Raw genomic sequence first — 21,925 nt, 5'->3', positions numbered from 1 at the left:
TATAAATATTTATATTAAACGATCAAACCGTCTATTTAAGATTTAAATTCGAAATGTTCAAGGATTCGTTTCGATTCGAAACGAACGGGATTCGCACGCCCACACATTAAACAGGAGTACGATAAAAGAAAGAGAAAATATCAAATACAAAGCAGTTTCTGGTAGAATTGTCAGCTTGGTTTTAAAAAATCGAGTGGAAATTGCAATTTATAACTCTGGTAAAGCCCTGAGATTATAGTACGTCGTTTAGCCATTGTGTTCTCGCCAGGTTTCTTCTGGTAAAAAATATCAAAAAGCGTATGGGGATTGCATTTACAGGCCCAATACGATGAAATGCACTCAAATGAGTCATTTGAGAAATGCGATTTGTATGAGGAAACGTGTCACATTTGGAATTATTTGCAAAATTGACTCACTTGATGCAGTGTAAATGTGATATGAGCTACAGACATGAAACTTTCAAATCTGAAGCCTTTTAAGCTAAGTACAATAGCAAAAGCGGACGACAAAATTATTAAGTTGCTTTTTGTATAAATTTGGTATTGTAACGAATTTAGTGCAATTCCCCTTATTTGCAACCTTCTACTAACGTTCGTATCACTAAACAGTTGAATAAATAACTCCAATATTTAATAATGCAAAATGGCCTTTATTCAAGTAATTTCAAAATAACACTTCTATTGCTCGACAGATAGCGTGCTTAATCGAAACTTATTATCGCGTCTCTACTGTTGCTGCTTTTATACTGTGTGATTTCCTCGTTGCATCTTCTAGGCGCTTCCAGAATTTACTTAGTTACTGGTATATAATTATAACTACAGATCACATGTGTTTGTGAGCAACACTTCCACAATTACAATTGCATACTTTTGGGAGCATCTCAGACAAGATATCTGCATGTGTTTGTGCGTTGCTTGTCCGCTGCGTGTACGTACATATGTGTAGACATCACGATTGATTCGTTTATGTAAACTGACAATTTATGGATGTGCATACAAGTCACTCTTAGCATCGGCTTAGAGATGACAGTACCCTTAGTGTTGCTAATATTCGTAACACTGCCCTCCACCTAAGTCTGATCGTCCCGATCAGACAAATCTCTCGATCTAAACGCCGCTATCATCTTGCAATTGTACCACTCTTCTACTACGTGGTTTCCCAATTGTTTGTATGCGGTAGATGGTATCACTGATCTTCTTCACAACTTTGTACGAGCCTTCCCAACTGCACCGAAATTTGGATGGAACACCTTTTGTATAACAGTACCAAATCTCCCACCAAGAAACCTTCCGAATTATTGTTCTTATCGTACCTGTGCTTCATCGTACTACTCATTACCCTGGTTCGTTCCCTCACACTCTGTTGTTTTGTCAATGAACTACTTCGTAGAGCTTGCGCTTGGCGGATTTGCTTTGCATAATCGGTATCGTTCCGACGCTTCACAACAGTAGTGTGCCCTGGCTTGAAACGACCCTTGCATACTTTCTGAGAAATTCTTTCCTTCGTGTTAGTACGTCCGTTAGGGCTTTTCAATTCCAATGTTTTTCTCGCAAGTATCTTTGATTTTGTTTTGTTTGGCCCATTCGTTCCATCAACTTTTACCTTTGACTTTCGTGGCCTTTGTCGACTCCTCTCCACCAGTACTCGATTACTGCTGAACCCCTTTTCCAAACTGAAGCTAAGTGGCACATCCTGGTTCTTATAGCGCATAATCTTTCTCCTCATATCCATCCTGATGTCATGGTCAACTAAGAAGTCCACTCCCAATATAACTCCATCAACGATCTCTGCCACAACGAATTTGTGTAGAACCATGACCTCCCCAATTAAGATTTCACATACCACTTCCCCCTCGACTTGGTTATACTCGCCAGTAATCGTACGCAATCTTGCTCCAGGTAATGGCTTTACTCTCCTGTTGACCAAATCGGATCGGATTAAAGAATGAGATGCGTACAGTCAGTATACGCTCCTTGCCATCCACATTTCCTTTGACGGTAAGACTGCTCGATTTCCTTCCAGTTTGCGAGATAGGTATGACACGACATTCAATAGCTGGGGCAAGTTCTCGATCTTTACATTTGACTCGCTCTTGCTTATCTCCTCCAGCTTTGCGTTTACAACCAGCCAAGTTGGAACTACCATGACCGGTGCTGCAATGACGTGCAATGTGACTTGGGTTATCGCACTTGAAACACTTCATAACTCCGGCATTTTTTTGTTATAATTCCTTCAGTGGTTCCAAAATTGTGTCTACCCAATCTGACCTTTCCACTTCCACGCGATGAGCTTTGTATGCGGGCTTACTCAAAAGTGACACTGTTGTGCATGGGATACCGTTTCAGCAAGTGTTGACTTTGGGTTCGCATATGTAGCTCGTTTCGTTTCGGCATCCCGTATTCCATTTATAAAGCTCTGAATTTTAACCATCTCGTGTTATTCCACTGGTGCGTCTGCATTTGCGAGATGAGCCAATCTTTCAACATCTTACTCCCCCTGTGGGTTAGGGGTTAGAATATGCCCACGGTAGGTATACCGGTCGTAAAAGGCGACCATAATACCATGGGTACCCAATCCATGAGTAAGGTGTTTTACTCGAAAGGTAGCAGGGTGGACGCGGGTATCACCCTGTGGGACCCTAGGCAAGGTCTTTATAAAAACTGCTACCGCGGGAGCAGGAGAAGCCAGTGTGATCTGGTGCACTGCATCGAACGATGCTTTGTACTCAGGTCTCACCTCCTGTCCTGGGATGGCCCCTTGTGGGAGCATCGCGGTGGCTGTGGTTTCAAATAGAGTTCACTTATGACACACGCTTTGAGTAGACTTGTTTTCCCTTGGGGACCTAAGACCCAAGGGAATTCGGTCTCATGCTTGCCACAAGAGTCCTGATTTCATTGAGAAACTGACCCTGAGGGGCAGATGAAAGGTCGGTCACATCCCTTAATTGTGGCAACCGGAGATGCCGGTTATATATGCTGTTAAACGGTGACGAAAGATGGTGAAGGAACGCATGTCTATCGTCAGCCGAAAAACAATCGATAATTGTACGAGTGGGCCGGTGCTCATCTCGTCTTTTGAGATGTTTGAGGCTGCGTAAGCGAATAGGAGGCGTTCGCGGTGTGGATGGCCACATCCAAATATGTGGCAAGATTTGACGTTGTCAAATCACTGCAGTGTGGCGGACTGCAATGCAAGGATGTTGCTGGGGCAGGTACTGGGTCGCTTACAGGTCTGTCAGCGGAAAAGGTTGGACACATCCCTTTAATTGTGGTAGGAGTTTATTTGGAGGCATAATGTAGCATAATTGTTGCGTAATTGAGAGAAAATTGGAGCGAAATTAGTAGCAAAAATGGAAGCCAATAGTAGCACAATATGGCGTGCAATGGCAAGTCAACGTAGTGTGGTCTTAAGCGATGTCGAGAGACATTGCTGAGACGGGCACTCGGCACTCACAGGTCTGTGCGCGGAAAAGGTTGGCCACATCCCTTGATTTTAATTGTGAAGGAGTTTTATAGACGGAGCATAATTTGATGCCAAGCTCACTCTGTTTGTCAACGTAGTGCGGCCCTTTAAGCAATATCTAAGCAAAACCAAGCTCCGTCGTTAACAATGTATTTATACATTGTTGTAACACTGCAGGACAGAAAAGGTTGGTCACATTCCTAAATTGCGACAAAAACACAATATCTCAATCTGATTAACTTGTTAATCAGATATCGAGATAAATGAAAGAGGGATTCTGAGGCAAGCACGGAACTCGCGTTGGAGTTGCCGTGCAACCGGGTGCCATTACCCGAAAATGGAAGAGGAGGATGGATAGTCCTCCTCGGCCAAACCAAGGCTGGTTAACTTGAACACCCCAGCTCACCGATTTGGTACCAACTTGTTGGGCCGAAGATCAACGGACATTGGTCTGTGTTTTACACCGGAGGTAAGTCTACGAAGACAGGGACTCCCGTAAGCACTCACTGTCTTTCAACATCTTACGCAAACTCCTGCAAAGTCTCATTCGCCTTTTGGTAACGATTTTGCAACCCAATTTGATATATCTGTTTCCTATGCTCGCTTCCGTAAGGTCTCTCTAGAGCGCTCATCAATGTTTCATAGTTGTTCCGTTCGTACTCTGCAATTGTCTGTAAGATTTCAGCTGCAGGCCCTTCCAATGCCACGAACAGTGCATCAACTTTATCTTCAGCATTCCAGTTGTTCACTGCTGATGTCTTCTCAAATTGAAGCTTGAATACCTCGAAAGGAACAGAGCCGTCAAAAGATGGAGTTTTTACCTTCGGATTGCTCGCTGGAATAGATGGGTGATTTAGTGGTAACTGTTGCATAAGACCTTTCAACGCTTCTATCTCGGCATCAATTTTGTCCTCGAGTTGTAAAATTTTTGCATCCTGCTCTTCCAGTTTCGCAAAGAGCTACGATGATACCTGTTCCGAAATTTTTGTCGACATTCCAGGTATACGTGCCTCTTGCGCTTCCAGTTGAGATGACATATATGTCTTCTGTTCTTCCAAATTGAGATGATATTTGCGACGCCATTTCTGAAATGCGTGCCTCCTGTGACTCCAGCTGACATGCCATTGTCGATGTTTGTGCAGATATTGTGCTCGTTACTGTCTGCGGTGTTCCGTTTTTTTCTTCTTCCATTTTTGTTGTTGTTTTGTCGCTATCATAATGAAAGACATACTCCTCAGCATTGATTCCTTCAAATACCATAGCTACACTTAGTCGTCTTTGTAGCTGGGATTTATCGCCAAAAGTAGCCAATCCACGGACTTCCAACTCCTCCTTCAGTTGCTGGATCGTCAATTCACTCAACTTTGCCATGCCCAAATTATATTCGAAGTCTTCGGAATTATTCAACAATCCCACTTCTGACACCAATTGTAACGAATTTAGTGCAATTCCTCTTATTTGCAACCTTATACTAACGTTCGTATCGCTAAACTGTTGAATAAATAACTCCAATATTTAATAATGCAAAATGGCCTTTATTCAAGTACTTTCAAAATAACACTTCTATTGCTCGACAGATAGCGTGCTTAATCGAAACGCGTGTATTTGTGAGCGACACTTCCACACAATTGCATCCTTTTGGGAGCATCTCAGATAAGATATCTGCATGTGTTTGTGCGTTGCTTCTCCGCTGCGTGTGCGTACATATGTGTAGACATAATGATTGATTCGTTTATGTAGATCAAAGGCAGGCAAGTATTTTCCTGGGAGTCGAAGTATGTTCGGCCGTCTCACGTACACAGTTCGTAATTAACGCACACGACACGAGCGTCAACAAGCAGAGCACAAAAAAATCCAATTTTATTCAGTTTCATGCAAGCATTAAATGAAGCAGGTTGATACCGCATTGCTTGATCATTTAATCATTAAATTTAAATTTAATTGTACACTGAGCATAAATGCAAACTATATGTTATTGATCAGGAAGATGGAGTTTGAAAACGATTTTTTGTTTGGTCTAAATATTTTTAATGATGCTGAGTGTCTTGTATGCAGTCAAGTTATAAAATGCAAAGACGAATTTCACCTTAAGCGCCATTATAACGCTCGTCATCCTGATCTCCAGTTAGTAAGAGGAGAAGAGAGACATCAGTTGATTGCTAAATTTGAAGACTGTTTTAGGATAAAATATAGTAAATTATTGAATACAGAGCATGCTGACTATAATGCTTTGGAAGACAGTGAACTGAAGGCAACATATGCAATAGCTTTAGCGTTAGCAAAGAAAGGTAGGCCTTTTGAGGATGGGGTTTTTTTTTAAAGAAATGTGCCTTGGAATATTTCCGTTTTTCGGAAGCGTAGGGAAGCAAATGGCTGCAATCGTAAATGGTCTTCAGTTGTCAGCCAGAACTATGACTCGAAGAAGTGAAATTATTGAGAATTTCCTACAAGCGTAGACCAAAGAACGTATATAAAATGCTAAATATGTATCGGTTTGCTTTGATGAAAGCCTTGATATTTGCGACACTAGCCAGATGATTGTATGCATAAGATCAGTTGACAACTTTTTTAATGCATCTGAAGAGATTTTAAATCTGCAATCAATGTATGGCAATGTTACTGGGGAAAAAATTTACGAATCTTTCGAGCGCAATGTTTTATCAATATTAGGCAAGAAGAAGCTTTCAGCTATATGTACAGACGGAGCATCTGTTTTGGTTGGCCGTAAGCGGGGTTTTGTAGGGCAATTAATTAAAGCCGAAGTAAATGTTCCCACGTTTCATTGTATTATACATAAACAAGCTCTATTTGCAAAATCAATTGGCCTTGTCGAAGTAATGAAAACTGCTGTGCAAATAATCAATCGTTTGACAGGTGGACACAACGCTCTTACACATAGGAAGCTGGTAGCGTTTTTGAAGGAAAATTCAGATTACAAGGATGTGTTACAGGTGGCTCAGTCGGGGAAAAAGTTTAGATCGTTTATTTTGTCTTAGAGAAGAAATAGTTCGTTTTTTGGAGTCCGAGGCTCTTCCAAAGGATGCTCAAATAATTAATACCATTAGATGTCCCGAATTTTTATTACGGCTAGCTTTTCTTACAGATATTACGTTGCAAATAAATAATTTAAATCTAGTTTTGCAGGGAAGAAATAAAAGCATATGCTATTTGCTTCAAGAAATAATTGAGTTTTCCAAAAAGCTAATTAGTTTCAAGACCGAAATGGCTTGCCAAAACTTTCTTAACTTTCCAAAAGTTTCCGAAATATATGTAAAATTTCCAAGACCCAAAAAATTAGATAAATTCATGGAAGAAATAAATAATCTTATAACAAACTTTGTCAGTAGATTTAAAGATGTTTTTCAATGAAATGGGTTATAAACATTTTTAATAGTTCATTGATATGCTCACTGGAGAATGTACCTATAAATATTCAAGATGAGCTCCCTGCAGTCAAAGCAACTAGTTGTATACTAGAAGAATACTAGTTTGCCAAAAATACCAACTAGTATGAGTTCTGTCTTTTTCCATATTAGCAACTGGTATTTTTAACACGGCGATGTCCTACGAAATATCAATTGCCAGCCTCTGCATCAGCATCATACCAATTGACAAACTAGTCATTATATACACCAAAATCATACCAAATGACATACTAGTCAGCATACCCATCAGACTCATACCAATTAATATACTAGTCAGCCTTTGCGCCAGCATTATACCCCAAAAATTAGATAAATTCATGGAAGAAATAAATAATCTTATAACAAACTTTGTCAGTAGATTTAAAGATGTTTTTTCAATGAAATGGGTTATAAACATTTTTAATAGTTCATTGATATGCTCACTGGAGAATGTACCTATAAATATTCAAGATGAGCTCCCTGCAGTCAAATCAACTAGTTGTATACTAGAAGAATACTAGTTTGCCAAAAATCCCAACTAGTATGAGTTCTGTCTTTTTTCCATATTAGCAACTGGTATTTTTAACACGGCGATGTCCTACGAAATATCAATTGCCAGCCTCTGCATCAGCATCATACCAATTGACAAACTAGTCATTATATACACCAAAATCATACCAGATGACATACTAGTCAGCATACCCATCAGACTCCTACCAATTAATATACTAATCAGCCTTTGCGCCAGCATTATACCAGATGGCATACTAGTTATTATATACACCAATATCATACCAATTGACATACTAGTTAGTGTATTCAACATCAACATACCAGTTGGCATACTACTCAGTCTATGCAACATTGTAATAACAGTTGACATACTAGTCGATATTTGCATCAGCATCCTACTATTTAATATAACTAGTCTCAGTTGGGTTGAAAAATTACTTGAAAATTGATAAATTAGCTCAAATTTATGTTATTCATTATATTTCATATATATAAAAGGTATTAATATATACTAGTATCGCCTGTGGTCGAAATTCGACCAACTCTTATTTTTTTCAACTCAGTCTATGCATCCAGTGTTGGGGGTAGTGAAATAATGCGTTAATAGTTAAGCAGTGAGCGGAAATATAGCAAATTGGTCTAACTTACTTAAATTTTTCATTAAGACATTGTAATTTTTATTGTATTTTCTTAAATTTTCTACAAAATTTTCAAATGTAATTATAACCTTTTGGTATGGAGCTCCTTAAAAAAAAATATAAAAAATATGTAAAATCAAAAGAAATTGACATAGAATTAAGGTGAAATTACTTGACATTAAATTGAAAAATAGGGTTTTCCACACCACCCGGGAGGTCCCCGTTGGGGCGCTACCGAAGTTAGTTTTGTGTGCTCGGTTCCCCAGTAGGCCTACATCTCATATATACATATATCGCTCATTTACTTCAATAGTGTCATAATTCAAAAACACGAACTTTTAGTTAAAAACGAAGAAATGTGCTTAAGGAATTTAGCCTATTTCACGCCACCCGTTAGGTATGCAATTGGCGCTTTACCGAGTTTAATTTTGTATAAATACACATGTAGTATGTACATAAGTGTGACACAAAACGAAAATTTCGAATAGAATAGAGGATACCTTCATAAAAAATAAAAATATAAAAAAAACTATGTAATGAGAAAGAAGGCAGGGTTTACTAAAAAAATAAAGTACTTAAAGTGCGAAAAAATTAAGTGATGTGAATAAACAGTTCCATATAAAAACGCAATAAGTGCACTTGGACCTTTTTCCGGGTTTTAATGTTATAATTGTGGAAATATAAAGATTCTAATATTCAGATATTTAATGTTGGGATTCCCATTAAGATCTTTGTACGTAAATAATTTGTATTAAATTTGTATATATATGACCATATGTACCATAAAATATTGCCTGTGAACGATATAATACTAAGATATAACAAAGCAGAATAAATTAGAAAGAGAAGAAAAACAAACAAAAACATTGAAATTATTCACGTAAACATATTTACTAAAATAAAATTGATTTCATAACTTTAAGCGACATAAACAAATTAGGATTATGGGATCTAAGTACCCGATTAATGGGCATATAATCAAACAAAGTTAGCCTTATAATAAATATAGTAGGTAATATACTGCCTATGCAATATTTCGACCTAAAATCGAAAACGTTTTTGGGTCCTTTTTTTTCGTTTAATATACAACGTGAAATTTTCCGATTCAATCAAGTTGCATTTAAATAATAATAAACTGAGTTGAAATAATAGATAATATAATAAAATAAAATAAGAAATATCAAAATAAATTAGCATAAAAGACAATATACAAATTTTAATGTGATATCTTTGTAGCAAATTTATTTATTTTTTGTTCACTATAAAACGTGCTATATCTAAAATGAGCATAAAATCTGGAAATGCAAAAAACATTTGGGTCAAATTTGCAATTGATTGTTATAAATAAATAAATTTAGTGAGTTTTAACTAAAGTTGACTCATTATTTCTGATTTCATTTTTTTTAAAGCACCTAAAATTAAAAACAAAGAATCTGTTAAATAAAGACCTATGCTTTTACGTGTAAGTAAAATTTGTCCAAAAAAATAGGCCGGTTAAGTTATTACTTCTCTTTAAAGTTTTTTTGTGCGCTAACAATTATTTTAGAACAATTTTTTAAGGATTTTGGTACAAACCAATATAGGTAATTGGAAACAATGGGAAACAATATTTTATTTCAACAGAAAATGAGCGAAGCAGTAGTTCTCTCACCGTTTGGCTTGTACAAATATATACATATGTAGAGATGAAACATTTGAGCCACGCAACAATTGAGAATTTGGAGCTATTTACTCAGGGGGGTTTGTGAACATAATGCATCCTACAGATGGCAATTTCGATAGTTGCACAGATTTTCGAATTTACATAAAACTTTTTCTATTAATTATAAACAAATAGAGTAATATTTGTTAACAAAAATAGGCCTATGCACTGCGGCTGATCAATACGAATCGATTCATATAACTTTTATATGATTTTACGTATGCTAAGTATGCGAAACAGCCTGTCAATTGATTGTATGGAAATTTTGTTAGCGTATTAATATATAGATACATCTATAAATCTTATAAAATAAAGTCGCTAAATGACATGTATGCACATAACTTCACACAGAATGCTCCGATTTTAAAACGGTTTTTTGCGTTTGAAAGTTTAGCTACGTGAGATAGTACAGTTAATATAATTTGAAGATATATATTATAGGGGCGTGGCAAATTGCCAAAATGTATTAAAAAATCATAAGATTTTTGTTTACACAGCTATAACTCATAAACGGATGGATGGATTAAAAAAATTCTACTTTTCAGTAAAACTTTGAAATATTTACCTTCGATCTGCATCAAAAAAAAAAACTTGATTCCTTTCTTATATCAGCCAAATTGTTTAAACAAAAGTAACATTTTTATCAAAAAAAAGAGTATGTGTGTTTGTTCGCTGTGAACTGTCCGCGCTAATTGCTTTTGAGTTAGGCTTGATGCGACACATAAATACGTACATATATAGCATTCGCTGCGTTATTTAACTTCGGGCGTAGGTGTATACTATAAAACAAAGTCGCTTTTTCTGTCCCTATGAGTTAGATGGAAAAAGTTTATTAAAAGGTATGGAGATAGACCAAATTTAGGGCAGAACAACGTCTGACGGGTCTGCTAGTATGTATATAACTTTAAAATTTATCACTTCAATACATTATACTTTGGAATAAATTTTAATAAAAATACGAACATATATATGAAAACTAAAAAGTAACGGAATAACACATGAATGTGACGCAATCTCAAGACGCAGGGCTAAGTTTATGGGTTCACCATAGCCAGAACATTCCCACATTAAATCCCTCAAGCCAAGAGAACTGCTAGGGTTAATCATGGAAGTCGGATTAGATGAGGTGCTGACCAATGGTCGCAGTGCAATCCTCAATAAATTATCTATCTATCTAACGGAGAAGGAACGAACCAATAGTGGTTGACTGTGTCAAAACAGGCCAAGCTGCACTAGCGCCGCCCTGTTATGAGTGTTAATGGAGTTCAGAATGGTGGTAGTGATATGCACTTTACGGAAGTCATGCTGTTGGCTGGATAACCGAACAATTTCATTTAATTGAGGGAATCATAACGCTTTAAACGTTTTCGTTACTGGTTAAAGGGATAATATTTGTAGATAGTGGTTGGGTTTCCGGTCTTTCTCTATTATTCTGGAAAGGCATAGGCTTTTAACGTCAAGTAGAAAAAATGTCCTAGGCTACTGATGCCCTCATGGTCAAGGTGTTTTGGCATCGGTATAGGTCTTCCGTCTGGGACTATTGATATTGGAGACTTGGCCTTTTCAATAACTTCTTTAACCTCCGTTGATTTGGACGATATCTAGCATTGTCAACTGAAGTATGCATTGCAAATTGGCTACAGAAAGCACTCGCGCGTTTCCTCGAGCCGATAGACGAAATTCTAGTCAAATGAATTATTTAAATACTAACTAGTATTAATAACCACAGCGTTCTAGTCAGTGAACCATTCTAAAACTGCCCAGTATTATGAACGCCACAAAATTCTAGTCAATTAACTACTCATACACTAACTAGTATGAATAAACCCACAAAATTCTAGTCAATGAACTAGAATGTTTGCTGACTACTTTGGCTTTTGACTGCAAGGCCCTGCAGTCAAAGCAACTAGATCTATACTAGATGAATACTAGTTTGCCAAAAATCCCAACTAGTATGAGTTCTGTAATTTTTTCATATTAGCAACTGGTATTTTTAACATGTCGATGTCCTACGAAATATCAATTGCCAGTCTCTGCATCAGCATCATACCAATTGAAAAACTAGTCATTATATACACCAACATCGTACCAGATGCCATACTAGTCAGCATACTCATCAGGGGCATACCAATTAACATACTAGTCAGCCTTTGCGCCAGCATTATACGAGATGGCATACTAGTTATTATATACAACAACTAGCAGACCCGTCAGACGCTGTTCTGCCCTAAATTTGGTCTATCTCCATACATTTTAATAAGCTTTTTCCGTCTAACTCTGCACCCCCCCCCCCCCCCCTCCTCACTTTTTCTTATATCCTTTTATTCACTCCTCCGTCCGTATTTTCGCTTCATCTATCTCTATTTTCGTCTCACTCTATCTCTTTCTCAGTCTCCTTCTCTCTTTTCTCTTCTCTAAAGTGTTTCCCATTCTTCTTCATCCCTTATTGCCAGGCAAATCTAATAGGACGTATGTAAATAGTTATGTGGGTATTATTAATTCATGTCTTTATTTCGGCTTCGCATGCACATTTATCAGTTTTGCTAGTTTAATGCAATTAAATCGAATATCACAATGAAAATTACTTTAAAGCTCTCAGCAACAACTTTCATTTGATATCCATATTACACACACATTCTAGGGGTATCCGGGTCCAGGTTTTGCCATATCTTGAGACCCTAGTCACCCAGTAGTATGAAAATTACTCTGTACTAAAGCACTCATCAACAGCTTCTCATACACATACTGTATTGATACACATAATGTAAAAACCCATCCTAGTGTTACCCTGATGCACGTTTTGGCCTATATCTCGAGACCCTTCACAAATAGATATGAAAACTACCATGTACTAAAGCACTCATCAACAGTTTTCATTTGTTATCCATATTGTATAAACACTTTCTAGGGGTACCCGGGTCCACGTTTTGGCCTATATCTCGAGACCCTTCACAAATATATATGAAAACTACCCTGTACTAAAGCACTCATCAACAGCTTTCGTTCGTTATCCATATCCTATAAACACATTCTAGGGGTACCCGCGTCCACGTTTTCGCTTATATATCGAGACCCTAGTTACCCGCGGGTACGAAAAATACCCCGTATCAAAGTACTCATAAACAGCCTACATTCAATACCCATATTGTACAAATATATCCCAGGATTACCCAGGTCCACGTTTTGATCTCAAGACCCTATCCAGAACGGGATAAAAATTTGCCTATGTCTGTTTCCTGGTTCTAAGCTACCCCTCCACCAATTTTGAGCCAAATATGTGCATCCGTTACTTCCTCTTCAATCACTATTTATCTATTAAAAAAAGCGCATCAAAATCCGTTGCGTATTTTTAAAGGTTTAAGCATTCAAAGGGACACAGGGACAGAAAATGCGACTTTGTTTTATACTATGTAGTGATGTACATCCATACATACCTATAAACCAGGGCTATTCATTTCATAGCACAATTTTACCCTCTCAATTCACACGCATATGATTCGCTCTGTCGTCGTTAATTGAGTTAGTCGTCGCTTGGCACCATTGTGTACCTATACAAGTCCCTACAAGACGACGGAGGTAACTAGTTCACCCACACATTCAAAGCTTTTTTCGCTCTCCACTAACACATCGACGTTTCTTGCTGTCATCGAAATGACAGCGTCATCTTAATACGACAATTTATTAATTATTCCGGGAAACATTTTAAAACGATGAAAAACTATAATTGTGGTAATTAAACTAAAAAACTAAAAAAGTGCTTGTGCTACGGGCCTTTAGGTGTGACGTGTGTTAGCTGTTTAGGCACTTCTAAATTAACCTGGCGCATTAACTAGAGGCAGCCAAGTCCTCTTGCCACCAATTGGAATTGGAAGATTCGATTTCCAAAACCAAAAAAGGTAACGTTTTCAAGACAGTGCACAACCTAAACAAAGGTGGTATCAAAAGACGCGTGTCGAGATCCGTTTTTAGAATCTGAAAGTTGTATAGAATCGACGGTATGACCTAGAAGGTTTCAGGTGGTCATACTAAATCGCTCCCGGGGAGTGTCCTTATCGCTACAACCAAAGCAACATTATTTACTCTCTGCTTTTCATTCATACGTATGTGTATTTTTAAATATTATATTATATTATTCTAATATATATCATCTCTGCCGGGGTGCGATTCAGCTCAGGATATGCCAAAACAACAAGAAACCTACAATTAAATGCAGATTCACGTGTCATTTGCCAAGGATTTACCGGTAAACACGGTACTTTCCACAACCAACATGCTTTGGAATACGGTACAAAATTGGTTGGATGTATTTTCCCAAAAAAGAGTGGAACTACGCATCTTGGTTTGCCAGTACTTGCTTCGGTAATTTATATTGATTTGTATTGATTAAAAATTGCAATAGTAGATAATGTAATGTGAATTAAAATTGAATAGGTAGCCAAGCAAAAAATGCAACTGATCCGCATGCAACTGTTGTTTATGTGCCGCCACCGGGAGCTGCTGCTGCTATCATAGCAGTATTACAAGCACGACATTTCTTTGATTGGTTGCATAAACGAGATTGTGTCCTAACATGATATGTTTCGCGTTAAGCACGCTATGTTAAAGCAAAATAAATCTCGTCTAGTCAGGCCCGATTGTCCAGGATAATTGCACCAGAAAGGGTAAGTAAATTGCCTACCATATTAAATATATAAACAACATGTATGAATTTGTTAGTGATAATTTGTCATGCTTTTGTTGTTAATCAACTGAAGAAGGCAAATACCAAAGAGTTCGAAGTTCATGTAAATACCAATTGATTTCTTTAAATAGCGTTTGGAGAACAAAACCCATATGTATGTATGCATACAACTGCATAGAAAAGGAGGGATTAATTAATTATGATCAGTAGATTTATAGGATTTTTATTATTTTCCCTGCGTCGCCGTTGCCATTACATTGCGTTAAGAGAGGACATCAACACCTTACCCACAACCAGTTAAAATTTTAGTAAATTTTGCTCTTTTCATTACTGATTCAAAACGTGGGAAGTTATATATGTAGCATTCCATGGAGAATGGTAAATTTTAACAGACTTTCGCATTGCGGTCATTATTAATATTCAATCCCTAGAAGGTTCAATGTAGTCATATCAATAGGTCCGGAGATGGTCGGGTTAGTACCTCAATGTATTAAATGTGGGAATGCACTGGCCATGGTGAGCCCATAAACTTAGCCCTACGTTTTGAGATTGCTTCGTATTCTTGGAGGATATGGTCCGCCGTCTGCTGATCGATCACAAAATCGGCATGTGTTATTCGATAGTATGCCCACTTTCTGCATACGGCTGCTCAGTCTATAATGCCCTGTAAGAAAGCTCTTGTGATTCTTCGGTTATCTTTCGATAGGTCTATTATTGCCCTGTAGCGACTTGTGCTATAACTTCCTAACAGTAACTTAGATTGTCTCAAACTTGGCGTATTGCTCCAGTGTTCTTCTCTCTTTTCCCCCCTTCTCCTAATAAATGCCCCTGGGAGCCAACTGACAGGAACGGCTCGGGATCGATGGGTCATGCAGTTCCTGCCTCTCTTTCCGGGTTGTCCGCCTGCTCTTGTTGTAGCAGTGCTTCGCCCCATCCAATAGGTGCGACAGATCACAAATTGTCATCAATGTCCTCTAACGGGAGTCCAAGGAAACAGAAAGTTTCAACAGGGGTGGACCATAATGAGAGGAGTGTTAGAAGCGTTGATTCCACAATACAGCTAAAGAGATGGTTGGTGTCATGTGGGGACACATTATAAGCAGGACATATGTTTTGTATGTCGGGGTTGATTCTGGATAGGTAAGAGTTTAACCTGTTACAGTATCCAGATCGAAGTTGGGCTAGAGTGACTCCCGTTTCCTTAGGGAGAGTGCGTTCCTACTCTGCTAGTTTTTTTCTTTGAGTACAGGATTCACCGGGCAATTCCTGGCATAGAGGTCCGACGCCTGTTTGTGGAGTTCACTCAGGACCTGCTTGTGTTTTTCAGCTTCATACGGCTGTGTTCTCAGGTGCCGTATTTTCTCATAATGTAATGAGGGCGTGAACAACAAGAAGCCACAAAAGATTTGTAAAAGTTACGAGGACGTCGGGTTTTGGGATCAAGCCCAGAGCAACCTGTCCGATGCAACCATCCCTTGCACGTGACACACTGACAAGAGTATGACCGTCCTAAAAAGATTCTTTTCCGGCAAACGCAGCAAAACCATTTCTCATGACCGGGGTCAGGAGAAGGACACGGATTGGTTTCGATACCTTCCCGGAGGAGGAGAGTATGGCGCAGACCCGCTGCACGGATATGCTGAGAGGATGATAATTTGTGGGAGGGCCGCAACAAACTAAACACTAGAGTCCGCCTGCTCATTACCCTGTACTGCCCTGTGGCCTGGGACCCAGTGCAACAGTACTACGTTGTGCACCCAAGGACCAGTGCTGACTTTATTTCGAACGCCACAATTGCCTTTAGTGGGGCCTGACTGTCTGACTGAGTATGGCAATTGTTTCATTGAAGTATCAGCGCTGAAGGTTCAGCTTAGCGCACCAACATATGGCGAATACTACCGCTTGAAAGCTGCTCGTATGTGCTTTTAGAGGTACTGATATTTTGGCTCTGGGTCCGGAGACTCTGGCTTCAATCCCCTCTGGCGTCTTCGAACTAGGGCCGTAGAGAGAAAATCCGGCCCCGGGACTAAAAAAATTTACGGGCCCCTATAAAAAATCCACTAATACATTTGATTATCGTGAATTAAAGACGTTTCATTCATAAATCATTATTGATGGATTACATCAAAAAAAATGTTTGCCCCATCAACTAAATGATTTTTGGCTAAGAGCTGACAATAAAATTAACACAGAATATTTACTATTTATACTGTTTTATTGTAACGTAGAAATAAAATTCTCTTTTAACAGCCACATATTATTTCAAATAATCTTTTCTAGTTATTTGGTAACATTTTCATACATTTCTGATAAATTTAATGATGATTATAAATTTTAATTATTCAATATAGAATGTTCGGATATCACAGAGTGGCTTTACTTGCTTTTTTCGCTGCAACATTTTTTATAATAATATCAAAATTTAACTGTCTTGCCAAGACGGATGCAACACAAAGCGTGGCAAGTCCTAAAACTCGCTCTTTAGATGAACACGATCTATGAAATTCTTTCATTCTTGAAAGGACGCTGAAGGAACGTTCTGCACTAGATACAGTGACAGGTAAAGTGCAAAAGGTACGTAAACCAATACAAAAGTTGGGGGAAAATTGTATACATATTTTGAAAATAGACGGCATTTAGCAATTCCAATGGTGACAGACCTTTATCAAAATTTGCTTCGTAAATGTGTTTCAAGTGAACTATTTCACATTCTAAGCTTTGAGAAATATCCGACTTGTATATTTCGACAAATTTTACTGCGCTCGCCCGAACCGTAGTTTCATCCATGTCTTAAATTGCCACAAAAAGGAAAACTTTTCGTTCAAATTTCTCATAGCTGCAAATCGTTCAGTAATGCCAGTGATTACCGAATCAACGATCACCAAGAATGTATTGTTTTTGAAATCAGACTCTGAATCATCCGTAATCATCTCATTTAAATTATCTTCAGAACGCCTTTTGGGTTTTCTCTTTCGAATGTCCGGAAACTTTAGCGAGATGTTCAATTGAATAGCAACTGTTTTGCATTCGTTTAAAATTGTTTCCCATTGGTTCCTGATCAACTTCAAATCAGCTAATAAGGCATCCAGATGTCGGACCTCAACATCTGTGGTGGCGTCGCTTGGAGGACCACGCTTCTTTCATTAATGGTAGGGTTTTGAACCAAATTGAGGACAGCAAGATACATTCGAACTTGTTGATGTACTTGAGAATGCCGGTAACATCGCCGTATGCTTGCGCAGTCAAATTTGGCTTTTGGCTGAAAGACTATGAAGAGAGCTAGGTACATTTTTTTTGAAGATGTCACATCGTTGTGGAGTGCTGCCGAAGAAAATAATTGTAGCCGTACAACATTCTGCAGCATCAACACCACATAAATTGATAGTGTTTTCTTTTCTGAAATAAATTGTTGCCTAAGTAAATGGTAATACTCTACCCCATCGGGTTAGGGGGTCAGAATATACCCGCGGTAGGTATGCCTGTCGTATGCGTAAGAGGGGACTAAAATATCAGATTCCAGGGGCTGTGTAGCGCAACCCTGCAGGTTGCCAGCGCAATATATAGCTTCCCCAAACCTAATTGTCAACCTCACCTATCCGCGGCGAATCCTGTTTCACTAACAGACGAGGCTCTGGCGACCCCAAGCTCGTCATGGAACTTGGGATGGGGAGGGAGGGGATGGCCTGAAGGTTTAATGTGGTCACATAAATCGTTCCCGAGATGGTCGGGCTAGCACCTTAATGGTGCTGTGGTACCGGAGCGTACCGGATCTGTATCCGGCAAAGGACCATCACATCGATAATACTCCTCAAAGCCTTCGGGGAGCAACCTTATCGCTACAACAACAACAACAACAACAATAACAACAATAGAGTTACTCCTACCCCAGAAAATGGTCAACATTTATAGTGCATACAAAGAACATTTCAACTCACCAAATTCACTCATATTAACAGAGTATATGTGGAACTTAAGAGCGAATTGAAAGTTTTTTAAACGACTTCGATATCGGTACCGTAAATAATGAGTTCTTGCGATCTCAAGAAGTCAACGCAATAATTCGTCGAGGTCATCAAAAGTGTCCTGTTATTTTTCCACGTGATTGTCACGACGAGGCATTTCCTACCTCGTTGTTAAACAGTATCTTGCCAAATGGAGAGAAAGTGCAGCGTGACTGGTTGGTGTGGAGTGCCAGTCGCAATGCTTTTTATTGCCTACCATGTCGTATGTTAAGCACCAATACTTTAAATCGACCTAAAATTTGTTGTCCTGGCGAATATTCGAAATTCCAGGTATGGAAGAAGCTATACGCTAAACTGCCATCACACGAAAATACTGAAGATCACATTAAATATTATATTCATGGTTTGGTTTTTACTTTAGAATCTACCGGTTAAGTAAGCGATGCCAGCTAACTAAGCGCCTTCAAATGTAGATCCATAAGGAACATGAGGTCGCCAGAGCCTCGGCTGTTAAAGAAACAGGATTCGCCACGGGTAGGTGACGTTGACAATTGGGTTGGAGAGGCTATATATTGCGCTGGCAACCCATTGAAAGGATTGCGCTACAAAACCCCTTGAATCAATTTGGTATTTTAGTCGCCTCTTACGACAGGCATAGCTACCACGGGTATACTCTAAGCCCACTAACCCGCTGGAGCCGTCGTGCCTGGTGTTGTTGGGTGAGCGGCCAGGCAAGGCAGCAGGGTACAAATGCACCATTCAGGAGAATACCCTCGCTGAGCCCAGAAAATCTGGGAAAATTAGATGTGCTGCTCAGATTCAGCAAACGAGTATTTCTGTATTGGCATATGATAAACTTGCAGACAATCAAACGTTTACTTTCCTGTCCAAAAGGGAATTGGTGCCCGGCACTGCTGCTAAAGAAGAATAGACGTAGTCATATCAATTCGTTCCCGGGTTACTAGGGGAAAGCAGTTTTAGCAGTACTTTGCCCGTTTCAATTTGCACATCCATTCAAAGAACTTCGCATAATGGATTAAACAGTCATCTGCATTTATTCGTTTTTGTTTTTGTAGCACGCCTAATTTACTATCTATTACCCCAACATCTATCAATTATCCCTTGGTATAATCTTCGGGTACCCCCGCTACAGGAAGATGCCTTGGCATGGTGGAGGTTCACTTGAATTTACTTTACAGGTCCTGATTCTGGTTATCTGAAATCCCCTTGAGTATCTTGTATTTATTAAGCACTTCCGGTTATATTAAAAACTTATAATCCTACCTTACTGATATTCATTTCTTTTTCATTCTAGGTAATTCGATTTGACGATGTGGGCATAGCAATATTCCAGCTGTGGCTGTAAGAAGAACGTACATTTGCTCAAACTACAAGAAAACTGCGACAACTGTCCCTCGGCTTTTTTAGTATCACATATAAGGCCCTACCACGCATATTATGGGAAAGGGTCAAGTTCAAAGGCTCAACATCACCTGCAAATCGACTTTGATAGCACGAAATGGGGCTGCATATATTCCGGTATTATATCTACAACACTCATATCTATGCAAACTGATCCTAACAACACCACCCGCGCAGGAAAAATTGAGCACCATCAGTGTGAGCTTCGAAACTCAAAATGGTTTCAGAAAGGGCACGACTACGAATGAGTTTATGTCTTTACATATGTAGTTTGTACATATAAATATGCACATATGTAAGGTTTACTAGAAAATTAAGGAAATTATTTGTAAAAACCATTGTATACATAATTTATTCATAATTAAATATTATTTTAACAAAAGGGACTAGTTTCATTCATATAAAAAGCGAATTGACAGAAGGTAACCGGTACGGGTAACCGATAGGCCAGTTACCCGTGTTGTTGTTGTTGCATATGTTTTGGTTAGCGATAACGAAAACATACCTAATTAAGTAACTTAAAAATGTAAATAACATCGAGCGAGAAGGAATGTCGAAAACACAATAGGTAAGAGCGAGAAAGCGAGTCACACGTACACTATTTTGAGAGAGCGAATGCGTTACCTTTTTCACGACAGCAATGTAAAAGTCATTAAGACGATAATTGGTGACCAAGTTATTGGTAACGATTAAGTAATCGATTAGGTAACGGGTACCTGTCTTGTAAGGGTGTGTCGACTAAGCGATAAACGTCAAAACTACAAACAGCCTCGCTCACCTGATGCTAATTTCAGGTCTAGAGTTGCATTTTTGGTACGTAAGAGTACTTCAAGCTGTTTGCATTTGATAGTTTAATAAAACTTTGTAGTATTTACAGATGAAATAGTTGAATATATTTCCGCGGAAATAAGAATACTAGAAGATTTGTAGCCTGCAACAATGCGGAAACATACGGAAAGCAAAATTTATTTAGAGTCAAAATATAAAGCGCTACATGTGTAACATGGAAAAATTTCACTTCTAAGGCTGTTTACACAACTGCATAAGGGCAAAATTATATAAACGCTTTGGTCGCTTCAAAGCAAAGATAACGTACGGCGTTTCATTGTTTTTCCTCTCTTTTATTTTTTGTCGAGGGAGCCAATAAGGTTTCAGTACTGGTGTGTGTGAACTATATTTGAAAAAACTAACGAATTACAAGAAAAATACAAAGTAGTTCATTCAAAAAAATCAAGCCAGTTTGTATTTCGATAGGGTTTTTTGACATTAGGCCGTGTTTTCTTTATTTTTTCTGACAAATGAAAATTTTGTTTTTAGTTTCAAAATTTTTAGCATAAAAACAAAACTAAATTCAAAGTGTAAATTGTGTGTGCTAATGAGATTTCAATAAGTGTACATTTTTCAGTTTCTCATAGTTAAGGAATTGACCTCCAGATTCTTGTGTTGGGTTGGATTTTATATAAGGTGCCACGATTTTCAAACTTTTGCTGATTTTTAGGGGTAGAGGGGGTCCTAAAAATCACAAAATTATCATCCGCAACTCTAGGAAACTCTTAGTTTATGAAATATAAGCTTTTTAATTTCCAAATTTAGTAAAATTTCAACTTAAGTCCTGCACATAAAATTCGGGTCGCACATGCCGATAGCGGTATCAAAAGACGCGTATTTGCGTCAAGATTCAGAATCCGAAAGCAGAAACTACATTTTTTTATCTCGTTTAAAAGTTATTCGCGGAAAACCTGTCGGTACTATTGTCGCTTTTTTCGTTGTTGCAATTAAACAAATGACGGTGGTGAATAGTGTTGCCAGCTCCGCAACAATATCTTTTTATCTTGGTAGAACATTATAAGGTGTTGGCACGTCGACATAAATGCAAACAAACATACAATATTAATGTATTTTGTTTTTGTAAAACACTTTTAATAATTGTAGTCTAATATTCACCCCTATTACGGTTGTCAATATCAAGTCAATATTGTCAAAAATAGTGTCGACGCTCATGAAATGGTATCGGCGTTGTCAATGTCGATAACTATTGACAGCTGTTGATGCTTTTTTGGTATTGACTACAACAATATTGATATTCTATTGACGCGTGTCAACATAAAATCTGTCAACACAGTTTTTGGTGACGACAAGCG

The sequence above is a fragment of the Eurosta solidaginis genome, chromosome 5 (assembly GCF_040869045.1).
Source record: "Eurosta solidaginis isolate ZX-2024a chromosome 5, ASM4086904v1, whole genome shotgun sequence".
Taxonomy (NCBI): domain Eukaryota; kingdom Metazoa; phylum Arthropoda; class Insecta; order Diptera; family Tephritidae; genus Eurosta; species Eurosta solidaginis.
Note: the sequence above shows the minus strand (reverse complement) of the source record.